A 26,346-nucleotide genomic window follows, 5' to 3' on the forward strand; every position below is an offset into this window, starting at 1 on the left:
ATTTTTAAATTTAAATAATAAACATGTTGCACCTTGGTGTAGAATATTTTTGGTCAATGATTTTATGTTATTGTGGAAAAAAGTCACCAAGTGTTTTTTCTCTCTTTATGTATTATGCTATGTACTATGGTGTACTGTACTTGCATATATTTCTAAATATATAAATGTTCTGGTTAAAAAATAATAAACATGTTATACTTACCTACTCTCTGCAATGGTATTGTGCAGAGAATCCCGGAACTTTCTGGAGTCCTTACCGGCGCTCTTGTCACTTTTTCTTCCTTTACCTATGGTAGCATACCTGTGAGCTCACTCCTGAGCAGAGCTGTGTGTGTCTATAGACACACACAGGTCAGCTTGGCCTCACCCCCCACTCTATCCTCACAGGATTTGATTGACAGCAGCAAGAAGCAATGGCTCCTGCTGCTCCCTGAAGAGAGAGAGACCAGCGTCACTGCAGATGGGCACAGGGCTGGACAATTACTGGGACATTTTTTACCTTACTGCAGAGAATCCAATAAAGTAAACGTTTTCCAACCTTTATAACTACTTTAATTGGGCGTTTTATATCTGTCTGGAGTTCAGCTTTAGGGCCTTGGTAAACTAGTCTGTTATTATGTTAAACTGAACTGGGGGGGGGGACGACATGAGGCAGAATTACTGCCATAGCAGTTCACATGTACTCTGCGGTTTATATGAAGATTAAAGTCCTAATATAGTAAACAACATTGTATCCTAGTAATTATATACACGAAGATGTTATTACCTGTAATTATGGTATTCAGTATATTCATTCCTTTTTTATTTAACTTTTTTTTTTGGTATCTCCACATTTCCATGCAGGACAAGTTGTCTAGCAAGAGTGAAGGCTAGGGCTCTGTCACATTGCTCTCTCCTACCTCTTTACCTGAAAAGGCAGCAGCCAGGGATTTACACTTTGTAGCTGCAGCAGGAATTAAACCCCCTCATTGAGATTAATGGGGCTGTGCTTTAATTGCTCCATGGTTGTGGTGCATTTGTGAGGCATTTTGGGGGTAAAACAGGTGACATATCGCCTCTTCTGTACCTGTACCTACAGATTTCCTCAGTCCCCTGGACTTGCCTAATCATCCCGGCCTTCCCAGTCTCCCATGCTCACTTAACCGACTCAACCCTCTCAGCCCGATGGACATGGAATTTCACCTCCAGTATGGAGTGCTGTCTCTTGAGTGGAGTACTTCTCCTAAGGGTAGCCCATGCCTGTCCCCTGACGGGAGTATGCCTGTCTCCTGGATGGAGCCCACGCCTGTCCCCTGACACGGGAGTATTCCTGTCTCCTGGATGGACCCCACACCTGTCCCCTGATGGGAGTATGCCTGTCTCCTGGATGGAGCCGACGCCTGTCCCCTGATGGGAGTATGCCTGTCTCCTGGATGGAGCCCACGCCTGTCCCCTGACAGGAGTATGTCTGTCTCCTGGATGGAGCCCACTCCTGTCCCCTGACGGGAATATGCCTGTCTACACCCATTTTCACAGTGATAGGGCCTTGCACTGTCACAACCTTTATAACCCAGAACATTAACCCTTTAATTACTCAACAAGATTATTATTTAGGCACCTGCCTACAAGTGTGCTCACATGCACTGCACCCCCTGGGTGACCCTCCCAGGGGGAGGCGTAGATCTCCTCCACAAGGTGCATGTACCCCTCACTGCTGGTGCTGAACTGCAATCCGCCTCCAACTGTATGACTTTGCACTTTTGACATTTTGCGCCCCAAATATTTTTGTGCTCGAGGCAACTTCCCCTGTGGCCTATCCCATGCTGCACCACTGCTGCTAGTGACAACAGTCAGAATTTTATTCAAATGGTTTAAGCTTTTTTTACAATAGAAAACTGTTGTGTAACTACCCAAAAAATGTTAGCAGGGCATGGCTTTTCGTGATTGCAGAGGATAAAAAATTGTGATAGAGAAAAAAAATAACAAATATGTTATACTTCCCTCTCTGTGCAATGGTTTTAGATAGAGCATTCCTGATCCTCCTCTTCTCGGTTCCCCTGCTGGTGATCCTGGCCCATCCCCCTCGCCGGTTGTCCCTATAGCAAGCCACTTGCTATAGAAGCACTCATGTGTGCTCGCTCTTGAGCTGGTTCTGTGTGCCATAAGACACACAGAGCGTAGCTCAGCCCCCCCCCTCCTCACCTGTTGTGATTGACTGTAGCAGGAATCAATGGCTCCCACTGCTGTGCCTGAGCCAATGAGGAGGGAGAGAGCCAAGAAAGCTTCTGCTCTCGTGCACATTGCTGGATAAGGATAAGGATAAGGAAAGGGTCCTGCATCTTTTTGGTGTGGGTGCGGTGCGATTGGAGCCATACAAAATGTATGGCTCCAATCGCACCGCACACAAATCGCATGTGATTTGCACAGGAATGCGGTACGTATCACATGCGATGTACCGCACCACATATATGTGAACCCAGCCTCAGAGGCAGAGGCGTCCCTAGGGTTGGTGTCACCCGGTGCGGTAACACTTGGTGACACCCCCTCCGACGATCCCCGCAGAATGGATCAGATCTGCGGATTGAGCATAATGGATCGGACTCCAGAAAAGGTAAAGGACTCCAGAAAAGGTAAGTTGTAAAGAAAGCCGATGATCCCCACAGGATGGATCAGATCCATCCTGCAGGGATCGTCAGCTTGCTTTACAACTTACCTTTTTGTGGAGTGGGTCCGGTGTCACCCCGTGCGGTCGGTGTCACCCGGTGCAGACCGCACCTGACTCGGGACGCCACTGCTCAGAGGAGAATCATGTAAGAATCCCTTGGATGGCAGTCAGTCTAACAAGAGGTAGAGGAAAACAGAAGAAGCCTCAGTCAATAGATTTTAAATCCTAGTACAAGTTAAGTGGGGGTAGGATGTCAATTGGAGGGTCAATGGTTCACAATCTTGTTTGGTACCACTGGGTATATTGAAAACATTGTACTATAGATTGTTGAGTACTTACGGGCAAGGTTTGAAAAAAAGATTCCCAAACCTCAAAGAAATTGTATTTAGCTGATTTAAAATGAGAGTTCATTTCGGCTTTAACTTTCTCCAAAATTGGACAATAATAAATTTTACTGAGAAGTTGTACCACTGAATATTGTCAGTAATCCATTTTCTACCATGATGAGATGCAGATAAAGGAATTTTATAAAGTTAGTATAGTCATTATATAAACCAGACTGCAAACGTACCTCATCCCTAATATATACAGTTGTGACCAAAATTATTCAACCCCCACTGAAATTGAGTGTTTTGGCCAGTTTGACATTGCTTTTGATCATTCAGTCATCTTGCTTACATTTACATTAAAGAGGCACTTGTAGGTCAGACAAATATAACATAACAGTTATAATGAAATAACCACAAATGTCTTTTCTGTGCTCACAGCATTATCAGTTTTATTCAACCCCCAAGTGACATTCAATCTTAGTACTTAGTACAGCATCCTTTTACAGTTATAACAGCTTTTAAACGTGAAGCATAGCTTGACACAAGTGTCTTGCAGCGATCTACGGGTATCTTCGCCCATTCTTCATGGGCAAAGGCCTCCAGTTCAGTCACATTCTTAGGCTTGCGCACTGCAACTGCTTTCTTTAAGTCCCACCAGAGGTTCTCAATCGGATTTAAGTCTGGTGACTGCGATGGCCACTCCAAAATGTTCCAGCCTTTCCTCTGCAACCATGCTCTAGTGGACTTGGAGGTATGCTTGGGATCATTGTCCTGTTGAAAGGTCCAACGTCTCCCAAGCCTCAGGTGTGTGACGGACTGCATCACGTTTCCATCCAATATCTCCTGGTACTGAAGAGAATTCATGGTACCTTGCACACGCTGAAGCTTCCCTGTACCTGCAGAAGCAAAACAGCCCCAAAGCATGATTGACCCTCCACCATGCTTCACAGTAGGCAAGGTGTTCTTTTCATCATAGGCCTTGTTCTTCCTCCTCCAAACATAGCGTTGATCCATGGGCCCAAACAGTTCTAATTTTGTTTCATCAGTCCACAGAACACTATCCCACAACTTTTGTGGTTTGTCCACATGGCTTTTGGCATACTGCAGTCGACTCTTCTTATTCTTTGGAGACAGCAAGGGGGTACGCCTGGGAGTTCTGGCACGGAGGCCTTCATTACGCAGTGTGCGTCTTATTGTCTGGGCTGAAACTTCTGTACCCACATCTGACAAATCTTTTCTCAGTTCCTCAGCAGTCACACGGGGACTTCTCTCCACTCTACGCTTCAGGTAGCGCACAGCAGTCGAAGTCAGCATCTTCTTTCTGCCACGACCAGGTAGCGTTTCAACAGTGCCCTTTGCCTTGAATTTGCGAATGATGCTTCCTAAGGTGTCTCTTGGTATGTTTAACATCTTTGCAATCTTCTTATAGCCATTGCCCTTCCTGTGAAGAGAAATCACCTCTTCTCTTGTCTTCCTGGACCATTCTCTTGCCTTCACCATGTTTGTAACCACACCAGTAAATGTCTAGAAGGAGCTGAGTATCACAGTCATTTTAAAGCTGCCTAATTGGTGCTTATTATGCTTGATTGCTGCTCGGTGACATCCACAGGTGTTTTCAATACCTGATGGAAAGCACCTGTATGAACCTCTGTTCTTCAGAGTGGTAGTCTTTAAGGGGTTGAATAATTGTGGCAATGAAGAAACCACATAAGAACCATTTACTACTGTATTACATAAACAATTGATGTCATTTTAGTTGCATTTGGGTAGTTACAACGTCCTTGTAGGATTTGATTCTGAATACAATTCCAAATGTACACTATAGTCCCTAAACCCCTTTACAGCATTGGGGGTTGAATAATTTTGGTCACAACTGTATCGTATAAAGAACCACAAAAAACAAATGGGACTTTACTGGTATAGAAAATGGACAACCTCATATTACTGTATAAAACATGTTTATGGAAACATATCTTCCAAAACTTTACCATAAAACAGTATTTTAGCTAGTTAGTCCAATAAATTACATCATTATATGTTATGACATCTAAGTCCTCCAGAGATCGATGCGTTTCACTTATTAACTTCCTCAGGACCCCAAAAGAGTTGGAGGAAAAGAAGTCCAATGCCCTAGCTGGAAGATACATATATGCATATAGTATATTCAACATTAGTCATATAGTTGTAATTATTACACAATCTTTACAAAGAAAACCCTTCTCCACAAACTCAAAAGTTAGTATAGTGTTTTCCTATTATTTTTTATTCTTTTTCTTTATTTTGCTATTTTTTTCAGATTTTAATTTTTAATCATTTATTTATCCTACGTTATCACACCCTCACTCCTAGAAGCTGTTTGGAACTCTCAATGGTACAGTGAGCTGACTTTTCACCTCACCTTGGATCTTTGAGTTTTAGTGTGGTGTGAAGGTGGTGCCAGTTCCTTTTGAATGGGTTAACAAGCTTTATGAAAGTCTTTATAAACCTCAGACATGAAATATGAACAAAGCATATCTCTCCATTGTCTCGATTAGGAGCACTAAGTGTTATTGCTGTCTGCTGCTTCATTCCTCTACTATCAACATGAATCACTTCTGACAAGTTTTCCTGATACCTAGAGAAAAATGATGATGGGGAGGGAGTTCCAGCACACAGCCTGTGTTTGACAGCCTTAGCTGTGTTGCTGCGTGCTATGTGAAGAGAGGGGGGTGTCTCTTCTCTTCAATCAGCACTAAGCTCTCCTCACTGAGCTCTGCAGAGTGTAACTTCAGCTCCCCACCCCCTGCTTCCAGAAAAGCTTTATAAATTCTGGAATTTGAACAAATGTGGTGAAGAGGATACTGCAGATAAACAGGTACAACTGCCCTACTAAAGCTCTATAATGACCTGCTAACTGCAAAAACCAACGGCCACTATTCAATACTCCTACTACTTGACCTCTCCGTGGCTTTTGACACGGTTGACCATCCCCTCCTCCTCAAAAAACTACACTCTTTTGGCCTCAGCAACTTCGCTCTCTCCTGGTTCTCCTCCTATTGATCGCAGCGCTCCTTCGGTGTTACCTATAACGCTGCCACCTCCTCCTCACTCCCTCTCTTTGTAGGGGTCCCCCGAGATTCTGTCCTTGGACCCCTTCTCTTCTCCATCTACACCTCCTCCCTTGGTCACTTGATAAACTCCCACGGCTTCAACTACCATCTCTATGCTGATGACACACAAATCTATCTGTCTACCCCTCAGCTCACCCCTTCAGTTTCCACCCATATCGCTAGCCTACTAAGCGACATATCGGCCTGGATGTCACTCCACTTCCTCAAACTCAATCTTTCCAAAACTTAGCTCCTAGTATTCCCCTCCTGCCCGCACCACCCCCACTGACTTCAGCATAAATATCGCTAACACCATCCTCAGTCCATCCCCTCACATCAGGGTACTAGGGGTAATCCTAGACTCCCATCTGTCCTTCCAGCCCCAGATCCAATCGCTGACAAAATCATGTAGACTTCACCTCCGCAACATCTCCAAGATACGACCGTTCCTAACCCCTGGAAACCACTAAGCAACTTATTCACTCCCTTGTCATATCACTCCTCGACTACTGTAACTCCCTCCTCATTGGCCTACCTCATCGCAGGCTATCCCCACTCCAGTCTATCATGAACACTGCTGCCAGACTCATCCACCTCACTAACCGTTCCGTATCCGCCACCCCTCTCTGCCAATCCCTCCACTGGCTCCCAGTTGCCCAACGGATAAAATTTAAAACTCTGACAATGACATATAAAGCCATCCACAACACTGCCCCAACTTACATAACCGATCTTATCTCTAAATATCACCCAAACCGTACACTCCGCTCCTCGCAAGACCTCTTACTCTCTAGCTCCCTTATCTCCTCCTCCCATGCTCATCTCCAAGACTTCTCCAGGGCGTCACTCATCCTCTGGAACTCCCTACCCCAATCTATCAGATTATCACCTACTCTACTTGCCTTTCGGCGTTCACTGAAAACCTTTCTCTGCTAATTCTGGTATCCTCTACTCTTCCAACCACTCCATCCCCCACAGTGACTACCTACTGTACCATTCACCCCACCCTCCTAGATTGTAAGCTCCAAGGAGCAGGGCCCTCGAATCCCTCTTGTATTGAACTGTATTGTTACTGTATTCTCTCCCACTATAATGTAAAGCGCTGAGCAAACCGTTGGCGCTATATAAATCCTGTAGAATAATAATAATAATAATAATAATAAAGCAGGATTTGTTTCATTTCTGTGTACCACCTGAGACTAGTCACTTCACTGGGTATTTGTAGGGGTTTACCACCACTTTAAATCTGAAAGACCCTTGCTCTTCGGAATTGTTTCTGGCAGACAAAGCTCCAGTCCAGGTTCCAGTTTCTTTTCTTCAGGTAAATCCTTCGACTAGGCAGTTCAAGCTTTCAGACACGAAACTCAGGTCTTCATTCTTTAAGCATGTGTGTTCTCACAAAGCAGTAAGCCTAGGAGGCCATGAAACAGTTATACACACTTCCTTCTCAAGCCTGGGAGGCAAGAGAGAGTCCAGAAGGTTCTGCCAAATGTTTATACCCTTCCCCATTATGCACCACCAAAAGGTAATCCTCCCAGTGGCTGGGGATGGAGATATAAATATTCATAACTCAGGTCATTGTATCCTTTTACACTGTTGCCAAGGACTCTCCGCAACAGCAGTCAGCAGAGCCAGGATAAGGGCATCTAGAGCTCAGGGGAACACACTAAACTGTGCCCCCACCCCCCCAAGATGTATGAGCATTATGTATCAGCAAAAATCCCCCCCCCCAAAAAATAGGAAAATTGAATACTAATCTGCTTGCAAACCCTCTAAGCATAAATTCCCCCTCCTCCCTAAACAAATTGCCCACATGGTTGAAATCCCCCCTCCCACCGCAAATTTTTGCCCCCCATCCTCCCTCCCAGCTTAAATCCTCTCTATGTGCAAAACCCTCTAGCACATATCGACCCAAAAAAAAATCACTCCTCCAAGCATAAATACATTTCTTCTAATTTCCATTCCCACTACACATTCCCCCCTCCAAATCTCCCCCTCCCAGCACAAATTCCCCCATCTCCACCCCTAGCAGAAATACCCCAACAAATTTACCTTCCTAGCACAAATGCATCCCAATCATACCTACTAGCATAAATCCCCCCCCCCCAAAAAAAAAAAACCCTTCTAGCACAAATCTCCTTTCCCCTCCACCATATTAACTCTTTTAGCACAAAGCTCTCAAAGCCCCACTCCTCGCACAAATCCTCTTCCCCCATCCCTCCTCCCAACACAAATCCCCCAAATCACAACTCCTAGAACCCTTACAAATTTTCCCTCCCCCCCTGCTGTCCCCCAAAATACCCTTCCCAACACAAATCCCCCCCCAAAAAAACTCCTTGAGGTGCCCCCCCACCTCAATGTGATACCACAGTGCCTAGGGCAGCCACCAATCCTGCCCACCCCTTGTCCTAGCCCTGGCAGTCAGAACCAATGAAACCCTATGGGAAGCAAAACCATCACTTTAGGCCTAGGGTGACTACAACCCAGCAGCACTTAATTTAGGATAGGGACACTCCTGCACTAAACTTTACCATCACAATTTCCACTGATGTATGAACTAGCAAAAAAAATAAGAGATTAAATTGTCCAACCTGGGAAATGTGATTATGTGACAAGACAACATTAGTCTCATATAAACATGGAACAATAAGAAGATATCATCTCTAGTTAGGCTGATAATTTATAACAGATTTGTAAACTGAGGAAACTGGGGGGGGGGGGGGGGTTGCGGGCACTTCGGGGGGTTATAAAAGGACAGTAAGAGAAAGAGCAATTTAATAAAGAAGGAATTTTTAATATAAATGATACCAGGCTTCATTATAGGTACAAAATGTTCACAGAAAGAATTCTGTTGACCTGAACTGACCTTGTCCTCCCAGGCTACATTCAGTCTATAGATGGTAACATACTGAAGTACCAGGTATACGGAGGCATCTCCGTGATTGAGACAAATCGTGTCTTATAGCTAATATCCAGTGTATATTAATATACTTTATCTGTATAAAGTTCTATGTACAGTATATAGCTATCCAGTTTATCTATCTATCATCTATCTATCTATATACAGTGGTACCTTGGTTTCCGAACGCCTTGGTTAATGTAATTTTCGGCTTACGAATGAAAATCCATTGAAAATAATGCCTCGGTTTACTAATTTTTTTCGTAATACTAAGCAAGTTTCCACAGGATGCATTGAACCTGGGAGGTTTATAGTGCCACCCCCGTGCATGCTGGAGTCTGTGGGTAGCACGTGGCATTGAGTATGGAGGTGTTGGAGCGGTTGTTGTATCGAGTTTTGGAGCCATTCTGGAAATATTTTTAGCATGTCTCTGTACAGTATTTATACCTTTAAAGTGCACTTTATAAAGAGTTTTGAACAGATAAAATATTTTTTTTTTACCTTTTCTGACCTCCGGAACGGATTAATTGGTTTTCAATGCATTTCTATGGGAAACTGTGTTTCGGTTTACAATTATTTTTTTTTAAAAACGTCCCAGAGAACACATTGAATTCGTAAACTGAGGTACAACTGTATATATCTGTCTACTCATTGTACCTACAAATGTCACTACTATGTAAGAAGAAAGACAAGACATATGGGACAATATACTCTCTAAAACCTAAAACGTATACTTCACCTTTACCAAAAACTGCCTATGCAGATAAGAGGCCTCTGTAGATAAAAGCAAACTGTTCAACATTGACCAAGTTGAATAATGCCCTTGCTATAATTGTAGTAATTTCACTACCTCCAAAAGCCTAGCTGAAAAACTCTCAGAGATGGCATCATCCCTTCCTGCCTTTTTGCTTGGACTTTGCTAAGACACTCCCAGCCGATTCAAACCCCCTCCCATGTGCTCTCTCCACTGGTGTAGTAGCTATAAGCTCGGTGAAGCTGCAACTGAGGAGATAATGAGCCACATGTGAGGGGGTTTGAGAGCTTGCTCCTGTGATGGTGGGGATGAGCAGTAAAGGCTGGGAGTGTCTTAGCAACATCCTAGCAACAAGGCTGGGAGGGATGATGTGCTGTTCTTCAGTCAGGCTTCGGGAGGTACATAAATGGTCTTCAATGTGGAAATGATATAGCGAGTGCTACAAACAGAAATATATAAGCAGCTAGAACACCAAAAGGCAACCAACCAGCCTTACAATGATCAAAATAAAGGAGAAAAATAGGTGCAGCGCTAAAATCAGAATAAAGTAAAAATCTCTATAAGATGTATATGCATCCAAATGCCAGTGATCAAAAAAATTTGTGATACAATGGTAAACAGTGCGCTATTCGTGAGAAATGTTAAAGCACACGTAAAGTCCTCATCCCAGGTCAGTGGTGATAAGAAAGGTGAAAAATCCTAGGAACAGATAGAGTGCGCACTCACCAGAGGTGCGTTTAAATAACGCATGTAGAGAAGTGTAATCTGCATAAACGCTCCAGCATCAAGGCTCTGGTCAGACCGCACTCCGTACTATCCTCTGTTTCACCGCGAAGCACAGTAACCAGGATTCATCAAACCGTGTAGGCGTCAGAGATTCTCCTTAGTCCAGATAGGCACTGTGGGAGGTGGTGCTCTCAAAGAGAGCCCAATAAAGGACGCCACATAGTGTGATGCTGTATGACTGAGGTTTATTTAGCCAAAAAAGGGTGAAACAAAGCCCTGAACCTCTGAGGACGTGCATCGCACGAAACGCGTCAGAGGGGCTACAGCTTTTGGACATCTAGCCACCACATGTGGCCAACATTGTATGGTCAGTACTTTTCGCTGTTTCACCCTTTTTTGGCTAAATAAACCTCAGTCATACAGCATCACACTATGTGGCATCCTTTATTGGGCTCTCTTTGAGAGCACCACCTCCCACAGTGCCTATCTGGACTAAGGAGAATCTCTGACGCCTACACGGTTTGATGAATCCTGGTTACTGTGCTTCGCGGTGAAACAGAGGATAGTACGGAGTGCGGTCTGACCAGAGCCTTGATGCTGGAGCGTTTATGCAGATTACACTTCTCTACATGCGTTATTTAAACGCACCTCTGGTGAGTGCGCACTCTATCTGTTCCTAGGATTTTTCACCTTTCTTATCACCACTGACCTGGGATGAGGACTTTACGTGTGCTTTAACATTTCTCACGAATAGCGCACTGTTTACCATTGTATCACAAATTTTTTTGATCACTGGCATTTGGATGCATATACATCTTATAGAGATTTTTACTGTATTCTGATTTTAGCGCTGCACCTATTTTTCTCCTTTATAAATGGTCTTCACCTTTAGCAAGGGCAGCATTCAACTTTGGTCAAAGCTGGACAGTTTGGGGGAGATTTACTACAACCGCTGAACAGTGCACTCAGAATCTGGTGCAGCTGTGCATGGTAGCCTATCAGCTTCTAACTGCAACTTGATCCATTAAAATGTTACTAAACCCACAACAGTAATAACAGTCTGTATATGCGGTAAAGCATGCTTGTTATACTCAGTGTGGAACCTAAGGGGTTAATCCTCTGCATTAAGTAAAAACGCTGTTTAATCCTAACTTCTCTGATCCTCCCCTTCTTCCAGTGCCCCCTCCTATCTCCTGAAAAGACGTATCATGTGGAGTCACTCTGCACATGCTCAGTTTGGTGTGTATTGCTAGAGAGGTTTTTATTTCTTGGGATAGTACATGTAACCAGCACAGTTCCAATCAGCACTGTCCAGACAAAGGTCAGGGGTCCTGCATCCTCCTGGAGCAATTCACAAGACTGCTCTAACTGCTGATGAGAAAAGGAATTTAGCAGTTTATATTTACTAAAATAATTGCACTTCCATGTTATGTGTACTGTGGGAGGCCAGATACAGTGAATGTAGGGTCCTGGGTTTAGTAACACTTTAAGCTTTGACAATAAAACCTGGAAGCACTCTCCAGCTTTAGTAAATTTGCCCCTTTGTTTTTATCTACAAACAGCCCTTACCTGCATGGGTGGTTTTTGGCAAAGGTGAACTATGGCTGTGCTTCATGGCTCTTTGTTACATTCATTGCTTCAGATTCCAATGTTATATGCAGTTCCTCATGCCTCTCTGTTACATGCAGTGCATCATACCTCTCTATAACAAGCAGTAGCTCGTGTTTCTTTGTTACATAAGGTGCCTATTAGGCTCCATGCACACAGGGCGTTTTAATAATGCTGGTAATGTTAGCTGTGTAAAGTCACATTTTTCATTGTTTTTGCATTAGTGGTTAGCAGCGTTTTCTCATTTGCTTTTGTAGGGGTTTTTTTTATGAAAAAAAAAAAATTTAGCTCAAAAAAAGTCCAAAAATGCTGGTTTGACACGATTTACAGCATTTTGCCACGTTTTTCAGCATTAGAGCGTTTTTACAGCTAAAAACTCCTCTAGAAGCCCTCTAGTTCTGGGGGGTTTTTCCAGTCAAAAAACGCCCCTGCCAAAAAACACTGGTTATTGTCTATGTGTGTATGGACACATAGGATAACATGCTGGGGAGTTTACTACTAGCTGTAGAAAAAAAATGCCAATAGCCAAAAACAGCTGCTGTAAAAATGTCCAGTGTGCATGAGGACTTACACAATGTTTCATTCTCCTCTATTAAATGCAGTATTTTTTTATGCCTTTGCATGCAGTGCCCTATACCTACACACTGTGCCTCAACTATGAAATCTTTTGTAGAGAGGGCTTAGATCAGAAAGTCATGTTTGTGGATATGTCTTTTAGGCTTTGGGCTGGGTAGAGACTTGGGAGGTTAGTCTCTGGCACTTCTAAATGTCTCCTTGGTACTTGTTAGCTTGGTACTTGTTGGTTTTGGTACTTTGTGAGTGCTGATTTATACAATGCGTGTGACGTGGGAAATTTGTCACTATTTCTGAAGAAATGTGTAAAATAAAGAAAAGTGAGCGCACTCCAGTGAGCGGCAAATGCACAAAAAGGAACTACAAGCCCTTCCAACCAAAATCAAAACAATGTAAGTGCAGCGCTACAAACAATGTCCAAGTGACAATAAAATATAAATATAAACGATCGTCAAACATAAGATTATTGAAGATGATAAACAGTTCAGTGCTGGGGGACTCGCAGGGAGTATAAGTGTAATCCAATCCCAGGAATAGATAAATTGCCTGCTTACCAGAAGCGCAATTACAATGCGCATGTACAGATTTCAAGTAACCGGGGTCCCATGTAGGCGCTGCTTTATAGTACCCAGATGGTCCATCGGTGGTAAGACGATGCTGACCTGGTTGGATCACACTGCTCCTTGGATCCACACAGAGAACCTAAAAATGCTGGGGCTGAGGTATGGGAACTCAGTACCAGACGTAAAGAGTAAAAATACATATAGTGTAGTATGTTTAAAATTATTTATTAGATCCAATATGTAAAACCATAAAAGTAACAGAAACGCATGCCTGCAGCCTGTAGCCAGTATAAGCAGCTTGAAAAAAAGGATTCTATACACTGACCAGTGAAAACCATGGGTGGGCCGCCGGACCTCCTGACCCGGCGGCGTAACGTCAAGGCCTGACGTAGGCATGCATGGCATCACCCCTACAGTAGACGTGTATTGACACGAAACGCGTCTAGGAGGAGCCTTTGCACGCCTTGACGTTACGCCGCCGGGTCAGGAGGTCCGGCGGCCCACCCATGGTTTTCACTGGTCAGTGTATAGAATCCTTTTTTTCAAGCTGCTTATACTGGCTACAGGCTGCAGGCATGCGTTTCTGTTACTTTTATGGTTTTACATATTGGATCTAATAAATAATTTTAAACATACTACACTATATGTATTTTTACTCTTTACGTCTGGTACTGAGTTCCCATACCTCAGCCCCAGCATTTTTAGGTTCTCTGTGTGGATCCAAGGAGCAGTGTGATCCAACCAGGTCAGCATCGTCTTACCACCGACGGACCATCTGGGTACTATAAAGCAGCTCCTACATGGGACCCCGGTTACTTGAAATCTGTACATGCGCATTGTAATTGCGCTTCTGGTAAGCAGGCAATTTATCTATTCCTGGGATTGGATTACACTTATACTCCCTGAGAGTCCCCCAGCACTGAACTGTTTATCATCTTCAATAATCTTATGTTTGACGATCGTTTATATTTATATTTTATTGTCACTTGGACATTGTTTGTAGCGCGGCACTTATATTGTCTTGATTTCTGAAGAAATGACCCAGGAAGCTGAACCTCTGTATGTGTCTCTGAGAGCTGGGGTTGTGGGAGAAAATATGTCCCCTGTGCCAGAGGAAGAGCGGACAGTTGGGGTTGACCTGGGAAGGGTTAGGCTTCCAGTGTCTGAGGAAGTTGTCAATGCTCTGTGCGTGGACGGGGTCAAATATGCTCAATGTGGGGTCCCTTTGCAAAAGCGATCGCTAATGCCCAGGAAACAGGCACAGGGCCATGGTCATGTGAGAATCAACATTAAGGCGGCACCCTAACTTAGAAACAAGCCATTCGCCTTGCACAGTTCCACTGTAATCCAGTAAGCACTTCTCTGCAAGCACTCTCTCTGATCACTGTACATCTTCTCCTCTTCTGTAGCATTTTGAGGGGGACATCACAGAGCCTATGTCCTGCTTCATCAGCACAGCAATGATTGCCACCACACTCCTAGACCTCTGTTTATGAAACGAACTTTAACACATGAGTGGATCCACCTTTTATTCTCTCCTTCTTCCTGTACCTCCAGGTTAGGTGCATAGGTTCCCTGTGCCATGATGTTAGTCCCGAGCATGAGGCACCATTTGCAAACTGACCCCCTCACTATCATGGTTACCATTGCCCATGCCATGTACTAAGCTCCCGCTGGCTGCTATAACATCTTTCAGCACTTGCTGGTTATTCATGGCAACAGCATATTAGCCATATCTCCCACCAACTTCTTTGTATGATTAACCCTTGTATGGTGGCGATTAACCCTTGTATGGTGGCCCTCTCTCTCTCCTTCATTCCCAGTTGGTACAAGCCCTTGTTCTTTTAATACGCCATTACATGCATCCCCTTTTGTAAGAATTTCAGGCACCTTTTGAGTTAACTTTTAAGGTTTACTAAGAACTAGTTAGTACAGCTCATGGTATTTTAAGAATTAATTCATCCTTCCTATAGCTCTCTCTGACTCAGGCTGTTCCCTAACCAGGCTGCCATCTCAAAGGCAAAGGCCAAAAAATCAATCCTCGAATGGACACCCCTTTTGGGGGAAGAACCACTCTCCTAGGTAGAGATCACATTCTGTAGCACCCACCGTGCTTGTTCCCATGAGGAGGTATTCCCCCAGCCCATCTAAAGCCACTTTCCCTTGTATTTATGGCCCAATACAAGGGGGCAGAACCACGAACACCTGGGAATTAGCAGATTTAACCCCTAACTAACCCCTGGGCAACTCACTGTACAAGGACTTATTAACACATATATTATACAGTACAACAGAGGCAATGTGCACCCCAAAAGTAGTCGCCTGCCTACAAGTATGTTGGGAGATGTTTCTCACCCCTCCATGCTGTAAGAGGAGAAGACATGTAGTGTAGAGCAGAGGTGGAGGACCCCATTACAGCCTTATACCTTTCAATTACACACAGTGCCTCATACCTTGCTGTTATATGCAGTGCCTCGTTCCTCTCAATTGCAAAGAAAATTTGATTTTTAATGACTGTGATGCAGATGGATAACTCTACAATCTGCTTAAGGCTAGCTAAAACTTTCCAAGTCTATCTATCTATGTACACTATCTATGTATGCATGTATCTATAGCCCCAGTCCACAGCGCTGACATAAGAGGAGTGGCTGGATGGGACTTGCTGTCAGTTTTCACTGTCTCTACTGCTATTCCTACTCGAGCTGACAGAGGGATAGGCAAAGTGTAACTTGTTTAAGTCTGCCCAACACACAGAGGAAGATAATGTGGACTGCTTGAACAACTGTGAATGTTGGTGAAGAACTGAGGATTGTGGGAGATGTAGTTCCTGTAAAGACTAAGCCTGCTTTATTAACTGGGGTAATGAACTACAGATTTCAGAGGCACTGAAGCTCTAGAGAAAAGGAGGATTGTTCCCAGGCAGAGAAAGAGGAATGTAAAAAGGCTGCTTACCACCATATCAAAACTAGAGAGAGGTGCAGCAGCAGACATTCCCTAGTACTGTAGAAAGCCACTGACACTGACTGAGCTCACTGCCTGATTATCAGGGAGAACATTGTGAATGCTGATTTTGTCGTGCTGCTAATGGGGAATGAAAACAGACCAGCTGCCATCACAGGGGTCAATGAGAGGCCACTGGCCAAATCCCTACTACACCTTGATAAAGAGGAACCCTCACTACACTCTGATTAAAAGTGTTGCCCATGTAGTGAATATGCCTTTACCAGTGTTTAGAGGAACTTTATCCTGAGCACTCAAACATCAGATCTGGGCCCCAATATGCTGGCCAGCAAGGAAAGGGTTTAATTAAGACTGTAAGACTATTATTATGATACTACAACCTTTATGCAGGATTACCCCTAGTATAGGGTTTAGGAGCTACTCTCTGTTCCACTTGTTTGTTACCAACTATAAATGTTATTTGCCATTGCTTTACTTACTTGTGCAATTACTGTTTATATTGTTTTAAGCTATTCGGATACCGTGTTCACTTGCTGTCAGGTAGTATGACAGCAAATGTGGAACAGTAGAACCGTGGGTCTGAGCAATCATTGGTTCCTTCAGGGTTAAGCACTATCTATCTACTGTATACATTTATATTAATGTATAGACATATTCTGTAAATATACACATACTGTATATCTGTCTATCTGTATATCTGCTCTATCTATCTATCTATCTATCCATTTACTTATATATCTCTAATTCTATCTATATTTTCTCCCTATATATAGACATAGTATAAATCTTATTTTACACATTGAATGAAAATCACATTGAAATTCTTCACGCTCCGTGCGCCTTCCTTGCCTTCATTGTTTTCAATGGCAGTTCGTGTTGTTGAATCTTTGCCGATCTTACATTCATTCCATGTGACTGTGCTATTTATGGAGGAGCAAAATTGCCGGGAGTCTTTTTTTTTTTTTTTACCGGCCAATGACCTGGATTTTTTTATTCGTTTAATTTAACTCAGCTCCAGTACTACATATTAATCTGCAGCGCAAAAATCAGCAGACATTCACACATTGCAGCAGGATGAGGAAAGAACTGTTAGGTGCCTGTAAGGGAAAATGTCACATCTGAGCCTCAAGTCACAAGGCTTTTAAACTGCAGCTTCACCTTTACAAAATGTTCTACCCACAACTTATACTTAATACTGGCCATACACTTAATTTTTTTTTATTCAGTCACACAAATGAGGTGGATGGAGGAATCACCCCTGCTCAGACATTGTATTCTGACAGCAACATTTGCAACTGTAAGAATAAACTGATCAGCAGCTGCAGCTACTGATCAGGAAACATTTTACAACATATTCCTTTGACAGAAGTCAAACAAAAGATTGACTTCTGTTGAGTGAGGACTGTCACACCCTTATCAAAATTCAGCTTGTCCCTGCTGAACCAGACAAATTTCAATCAGTGTATGGCCAGCTGTAGTTATCTTAATCTCCACATCAGGCTTCTTTATATACACAAAGAACAGAACTAGAATCACTCTATCTTGATGATAACAGCCATTTCTGTATAAAATGGTATAGTGCAGGTCCCTGCTATCTCCAGAGAGAGGCAGCTCATGCAGGGAAGATTTTTTTCTATATTAGAGCATGCTTTGAGTTTGAGCTTGCAATTGAGATCAGAGGAAATTACAGTCTCAAATTAGAAACTGTGAGCAGGCCAGCTCTTTATTCCAGAAGAGATATGCAATGTCTTTTCTGCTATAAAATGAAATTACCTACCAGTTTGCAGTTAACTGTAGAATGCACAGTTCAATTTACATTCCAAGTACCTGTGTGCCAGGATGACTGAACTGCGCATGTACGGCAGAGCAATGTTATCCCATGTTGGCCCATCAAGACAGATGAAGACGCACCCAGAGGAAGCCTAGGAGAAGATGAATGTGCTGATAAGGAACCTCATGGGGGGGTCGGAACATTGAAGCAGAGGTAAGTATTGTGGACTTTAGTTGTGCTTTAAAGTGATATTAAAGCGTAATTAAAAAAAAAATATATATATATATATATATATATCAATCAAACATGTCATTAATAGTTTTGCGCACAGCTGCCCCAATCCTCTTATTTTCGGGTCCCCCGCTGGTGCATCTAGCTCCTGCCCCTCAAGCAATGCCCTCAGAGAAAGCTGCTTGTCCTGGGGGCACCATTGCATGCACAATTGCATAAGACACATACAGCCATGGCTCAGCCCTGCTCCCTGCCCATATGGAAGAAAAATATGTTTGAAATATATTTTAAAAATATTCTTCCCAAATATATTTACATATTTATTTGAAATGCTACACTTTTGGCCATATTCAATATATTTCAATATATATATATATATATTAATATATATATTGCATGTTGAAATGCATTTTTATTACAACATATAAACATATCTGAAAAAAATTTTTACAAATACATTTCAAATATACTATATGTCTTTAAAAATACATTCAATCTACATTTTTGGAATGCATTTACATATATATGTAAAAATATACAGTCAGGTCCATAAATATTGGGACATTGACACAATTCTAACATTTTTGGCTCTATACACCACCACAATGGATTTGAAATGAAACAAACAAGATGTGCTTTAACTGCAGACTGTCAGCTTTAATTTGAGGGTATTTACATCCAAATCAGGTGAACGGTGTAGGAATTACAACAGTTTGCATATGTGCCTCCCACTTGTTAAGGGACCAAAAGTAATGGGACAGAATACTAATCATAAATCAAACTTTCACTTTTTAATACTTGGTTGCAAATCCTTTGCAGTCAATTACAGCCTGAAGTCTGGAACGCATAGACATGACCAGACGCTGGGTTTCATCCCTGGTGATGCTCTTCCAAGCCTCTACTGCAACTGTCTTCAGTTCCTGCTTGTTCTTGGGGCATTTTCCCTTCAGTTTTGTCTTCAGCAAGTGAAATGCATGCTCAATCGGATTCAGGTCAGGTGATTGACTTGGCCATTGCATAACATTCCACTTCTTTCCCTTAAAAAACTCTTTGGTTGCTTTTGCAGTATGCTTTGGGTCATTGTCCATCTGCACTGTGAAGCGGCGTCCAATGAGTTCTGAAGCATTTGGCTGAATATGAGCAGATAATATTTCCCGAAACACTTCAGAATTCATCCTGCTGCTTTTGTCAGCAGTCACATCATCAATAAATACAAGAGAACCAGTTCCATTGGTAGCCATACATGCCCACGCCATGACACTACCACCACCATGCTTCACTGATGAGGTGGTATGCTTAGGATCATGAGCAGTTCCTTTCCTTCTCCATACTCTTCTCTTCCCATCACTCTGGTACAAGTTGATCTTGGTCTCATCTGTCCATAGGATGTTGTTCCAGAACTGTGAAGGCTTTTTTACATGTCGTTTGGCAAACTCTAATCTGGCCTTCCTGTTTTTGAGGCTCACCAATGGTTTACATCTTGTGGTGAACCCTCTGTATTCACTCTGGTGAAGTCTTTTCTTGATTGTTGACTTTGACACACATACACCTACCTCCTGGAGAGTGTTCTTGATCTGGCCAACCGTTGTGAAGGGTGTTTTCTTCACCAGGGAAAGAATTCTTTGGTCATCCACCACAGTTGTTTTCCGTGGTCTTCCGGGTCTTTTGGTGTTGCTGAGCTCACCAGTGCGTTCCTTCTTTTTAAGAATGTTCCAAACAGTTTTGGCCACGCCTAATGTTTTTGCTATCTCTCTGATGGGTTTGTTTTGTTTTTTCAGCCTAATGATGGCTTGCTTCACTGATAGTGACAGCTTTTTGGATCTCATCTTGAGAGTTGACAGCAACAGATTCCAAATGCAAATAGCACACTTGAAATGAACTCTGAACCTTTTATCTGCTCATTGTAATTGGGATAATGAGGGAATAACACACACCTGGCCATGGAATAGCTGAGAAGCCAATTGTCCCATTACTTTTGGTCCCTTAACAAGTGGGAGGCACATATGCAAACTGCTGTAATTCCTACACCGTTCACCTGATTTGGATGTAAATAACCTCAAATTAAAGCTGAGAGTATGCAGTTAAAGCACATCTTGTTTGTTTCATTTCAAATCTGTTGTGGTGGTGTATAGAGCCAAAAATGTTAGAATTGTGTCGATGTCCCAATATTTATGGACCTGACTGTATGTTAAAATGACAATTTCATATGTTAAAAAAATCTGAAGAATATATTTAAAAAATATATTTTTAAAAATATTTTTCATATATTTTGTAATATATAAAATATGCATTTCAACATTCAGTGTATGTATATATATATATATTTGTTTATTTATTTATTGAGATATATATTGAATGTAGCCAAAATTGTAGCATTTCAAATCTATGTCAATATATTTGGGAGGAATATTTTTAAAATATATATCAACTATATTTTTCTTCCGTGTGGGTGCTTTCTGCTCATTGGCTCACTGGCTGTGATTGACAGCAGTGGGAGTCAAGGGGCTCCCACTGCTCTCTCAGCCAATGAGAAAGGAGGGTCCCCATAAAGCCAAGGCTATCAGGAACATCACTGGATCAGAGTGGACTCAGGTAAGGAATGGGGTGGGGATGGGGGGGGGCACTGCACACAAAAGGTTTTTTGCCTTCATGCATGGAATGGTGACTGGCTTCCCTGGCTCTGTACAAGACACCCATATACTACGGCAGTCACAACTTTATGAAAATTTTGAGAAGGGAATATTTGATGGCGGCTGGATACTTGGTAAGTCAATGAGTAATTGTGTAATGTCAGTGTTAAATCCGTGTGTGTGTGTACGTCCCAACCAAAATGAATGCATGTTTTTTATTATATGTTTACCTGTACTCTCCATGCCCTGAGTGTCATTTCCATGCTGTCTTCAAATCTCTCAGCTCTGCAGTTCTCGTACCTGTGACTCTTCTGTTATGTACTCAACTGAAGACCCATATTCAAAATCCCACAAAAACATTTATATTTATATATATATGTGCAGCGGGCACCCAGCTGTGAAGCCAGGTGTCTACACTGAAGATGGGGCGCCGGGGATAGAAGATGGCCAGTGAAACCAGCCATGGAGAGGACACCGCTGGACTGAGGGATAGGTAAGTGTCTGTATTTTAAAAGTCAGTAACTACAGTTTTTGTAGCTGCTGACTTTTATTTTTTTTTTCTTTTAAATTAACTGGAACTTCGCTTTAAAATCAATTTACAAAAAAACACAAATTCGTTATTTATCAGCTGGTGTTTGCTGCCAGTATTTTAGAAATGTACAAAATAACAACTGGAAGAACTCTGTATTGGCCAGAAAGTGAAAAGTATACAATGTATCAATGTGAACATGATCTACACTGAGCTCAGAAATGTAAATAAATTGTAACATTTCATCAGAGGGAGATCATTTTGTGTGAGAGCAGAGAGAAGCAATCATGCAGTGTGTGCGTGTACAGCAGCATGTCAAGCTGATTCTACACTCACAATCTGCAGTGCCAGCCATCCCAGTGCCCCAGTTTAGTGCCCCTGTGTCCCGGTTCCCTGCCTCACAATATCTATAATAAATAATGCAGGGAGGCCCTGTCACCTGTCCCAGCGCACACAAAACACCCCCATACACCATACCAATGTCCTGATCACCACCATACCAGTGTCCTGATCACCGCCAGACCCCATACCAACACCCTGATCACTGCTATATGCCATACCAGCACCCTGATCACCTCCATACACTATACCAGTGCTCTGATCACCTCCATACACTATACCAGTGCTCTGATCACCTCCATACACTATACCAGTGCTCTGATCACCTCCATACACTATACCAGTGCTCTGATTACCTCCATACACCATACCAGTGCTCTGATCACCTCCATACACTATACCAGCATCCTGATCGCTGCCATAGCCCATACCAGCATCCTGATCACCTCCATACACCATACCAGCATCCTGATTACTGCCATACCCCATACCAGCAACCTGATCACCGCCATACCCCATACCAGCATCCTGAACACTGCCATACACCATACCAGCATCCTGATCACTGCCATAGCCCATACTAGCATCCTGATCACCTCCATACACCATACCAGCATCCTGTTCACTGCCATTCCTCATACCATCACCCTGATCACATAGGGTTGCCACCTCATCCCTTTAAAACCAAACACATATTAGTTACACAGGTTCTGGCTGATTAAGGTGTTAACTAAACTTATTCACCTCTGTAAATAATCTCTATCTATCTATCTATCCATTCAGTCATATCCGACCCTTGGCGGTTTCACGGACTGTCACTTGTAAGCGGCTTTTTCCATGAATTCTCTTAACAATTATTTAACAGGGTAGGTTGCCAGGTCTTTCCCCAACCCCTACCATGCAGGAAATCCCACGTGGCCAGGGATGAAACTAAGACAATTTAGACAGGAGCCAATTAACCTACCAGCATATCTTTAGAGTGTGGGAGGAAACCGGAGTGCCCAGAGGAAACCCACACGAACACAGGGAGAACATGCAAACTCCATGCAGGAGGCACCATGGTTGGGAATTGAACCCATGTCCCAATTGTTGCAAGGAAGAAGTGCTAACCACTAAGCCACTGTGCCACACATGTAAATAATATGTGTTTGGTTTTAAAGGGATGAGGTGGCAACCCTAGATCACTACCATATCCCATAACAGCATTGTGATCACCGCCATACCCCATACCAGTATCTTGATCACCGCCATACCCCATACTAGCATCCTGATCACCACCATACCCCATAGCAGTATCCTGATCACCGCCATATCCCATACCAGCATCCTGATCACCGCCATACCCCATACCAGCATCCTGATCACTGCCATACCCCATACCAGCATCCTGATCACCGCCATACCCCATACCAGCATCCTGATCACCGCCATACCCCATAGCAGCATCCTGATCACCGCCATACCCCATAGCAGCATCCTGATCACCGCCATACCCAATACCAGCATCCTGATCACCGCCATACCCCATACCAGTATCCTGATCACCGCCATATCCCATACCAGCATCCTGATCACCGCCATACCCCATACCAGCATTCTGATCACCGCCATACCCAATACCAGCATCCTGATAACTGCCATATCCCATACCAGCATCCTGATCACCGCCATACCCCATACCAGTATCCTGATCACCGCCATATCCCATACCAGCATCCTGATCACCGCCATACCCCATACCAGCATTCTGATCACCGCCATACCCAATACCAGCATCCTGATAACTGCCATATCCCATACCAGCATCCTGATCACCGCCATACTCCATACCAGCATCCTGATTACCACCATACACCATACCAGCATCCTGATCACCGCCATACCCCATACCAGCATCCTGATTACCGCCATATCCCATACCAGCATCCTGATCACTGCCATACCCCATAGCAGCATCCTGATCACCACCATACCCCATACCAGCATCCTGATCACCGCCATATCCCATACCAGCATCCTGATCACCGCCATATCCCATACCAGCATCCTGATCACTGCCATACCCCATAGCAGCATCCTGATCACCGCCATACCCAATACCAGCATCCTGATCACCGCCATATCCCATACCAGCATCCTGATCACCGCCATATCCCATACCAGCATTCTGATCACTGCCATATCCCATAGCAGCATCCTGATCACCACCATACTCAATACCAGCATCCTGATCACTGCCATACCCCATACCATCACTCTGATCACCATAGGGTTGCCACCCCATCCCTTTAAAACCAAACACATATTAAGTGCACAGGTTCTGGCTAATTAAGGTGTTAACTAAATTCATTTAGAGCCTTATCGGCGTTAAATTAGCCTAAGAACATGTGTAAATACCCCATACCAGTGTCCTGGCTACAGCAAAACCAGCGTCCTAATTACCGCCATACCTCATGCTAATGTCCTGATCACCGCCATACCCCATACGAGCACCCTGATCACTGCCATATGCCATACCAGTGACCGGCATGTTAGGATCTCAACTGATCAATTTTCAAATATATATCCCATAGTTTGTAGACTCTATAGATTTCACATAGACTAAATAGAAACTGTTTTGGGTTATTTTTACCCCAAAAATGTAGCAGAATACATTTTGGCCTAAATTTATGAAGACATATTATCTATATGCAACATTTTATAACATTTATATAGCAAAGAAAAAAACCCAGTGGTGATCAAATATCAGCAAAAGAATGCTCTATCTGTCTCAAGAAACAGATAAAAACTTAATATGGGTACAGTGTTGCATGACTGAGTAATAGTGATGAAAGCTGAAAATTGGCCTGGATTGAAAGGGGTGAAAGTGTCTGGACTTGAAGTTGTTGAAGCTCTGTTGTTTCAAAAAGAGAAATTTAACATATTTTAATACAATATTTGACAAAAGAATACAACATTTATTTTGTAGCCCTAATGTTTAGTTTTTGCAACAAAATTATTGCTTAAATTGGAACTACACTGCATCTGAGCACTACAAACCAAAAATGCTATTTAGATAATTTTTGCTTTTCAAAGCAAGCTCACCCATCCATCCAGGTCTCCATGATTTATTTAGCTAAGAAATCACTTTCAAAACACCCTCCTAGCATTTCTGGCTGTAGCCATCTTGAGTAAGGGCAAATGATCAAGTAGCATTTACTTCCAGGAATCCATCTGCCTTTAGCTGAAATCTACAACATTTGCCTAGGCCTGGAAACCAGGAAGTAATTGAAAAAAAAAGTTTAAAACAATATAATATACAGTACCTTCTTATCTATTTGCTGATATTAGTAGCATAAGGATTAAAAATAGTCATTGCTGATTGAGAGAGTGAAGTTCTCCTTTCAGCTAAAGAAGAAACATGAAAACTTTGTTTAGGTGAATTTTTTTTTATTTAAAACAAAAAAATCCACCATTTATTTGATGTATTTATGATAGTTCAGTTTATTTTATTTAGTGTTCTTTGTATTTGTGGGTTATTTTTTGTCTGTAATAAATCTTACAATTTTTTACCTTTTTTTTGTGCTTTTTTTATTTTTATGAAAAAAAAATAACTGTAATGATCGTTCTGCTGAACATTATACTCAGTTCCAATGTAAGGCAAATGAAAGGCAGGCTTCAGCTCAGTTTCCAGCGCTTCCTATAATTTGGAGTAAGATGTTCTCTATCTCTGCCAGCACCTGAATACAGAGAGTACACCTGGAAGACTGATACTGCAGGCTTGGAGCAGTATTGATCTGTTACAGTACTAATGAGGGACAATTATTGGCACAGAAACAGGTTGAGGTTCCAGGGTGATTAGAAGGACCTTCCACAACCCTCAGGAGCCAGTTAAAGCCCAATGCACCCTAAAAGCTAACAAAAATACCTTATTTTAACCTTCTCAGTTAGGATTGCATCGCTACTGATACTGGTATTGGTGCCGATACTGAGCACTTGCACGAGTACTTGCACTTGTCCAAATGCTCCAATTCCTAAAACTGATACCTTTGTGGTGTGATTTGAGTCCATACAAAATGAATGGGCTCAAAACGTACTGGAAAGAACCGCATGAGATTTGAATAGGAATGCGGTGTGATTCATTTCCAAATCAAATGCAGTTTCCCTGCAGGTGAGGTGTGATTTGAGTCATACAAAATGAATGGCTCAAATTGCACTGAAAATCGCACCGCACCAGTGAAGAAATCGTATGTGATATGGACAGGAATCGCACTGTATTTGCAGTGCAATTTGAGCCCATTCATTTTGTATTGGCTCAAATCGCAACTGCAAAAGTAATGGTAATTGGTGTCGTGAGTACTCGAGTACAAGTGTCAGTACTCACCGATAAAAAAAATTGGATTGTTGCAACCGTATTCTCTATTGACTCCAAGCATTTCACCAATATTTAGGGGAATTATCTATTTCACTCACCCCACTCACAAGTCCTAACCATAACAAAGAATAAAAACATATACAAAACCACTGTGTACTCCTTTTAGATGTGAGGAATGACCTTAAAATGATATTTAAAGTATAACTAAAGGCAAACATTTTTTTTTTTTAGTTTTGGATGGAGTGGAGATGGATTGGAACCCCTGACATTTTTTATTGCTGTCTGTGCTCCCATTAGGGAGATTCACCCTGTTTGTCCTGTTTATCATTATCATTGAAATTAAAGC

Source organism: Staurois parvus, unplaced genomic scaffold (assembly GCF_062004578.1).
Source record: "Staurois parvus isolate SC_StPar_1 unplaced genomic scaffold, SC_StPar_1.0 ptg000192l, whole genome shotgun sequence".
Lineage (NCBI taxonomy): Eukaryota > Metazoa > Chordata > Amphibia > Anura > Ranidae > Staurois > Staurois parvus.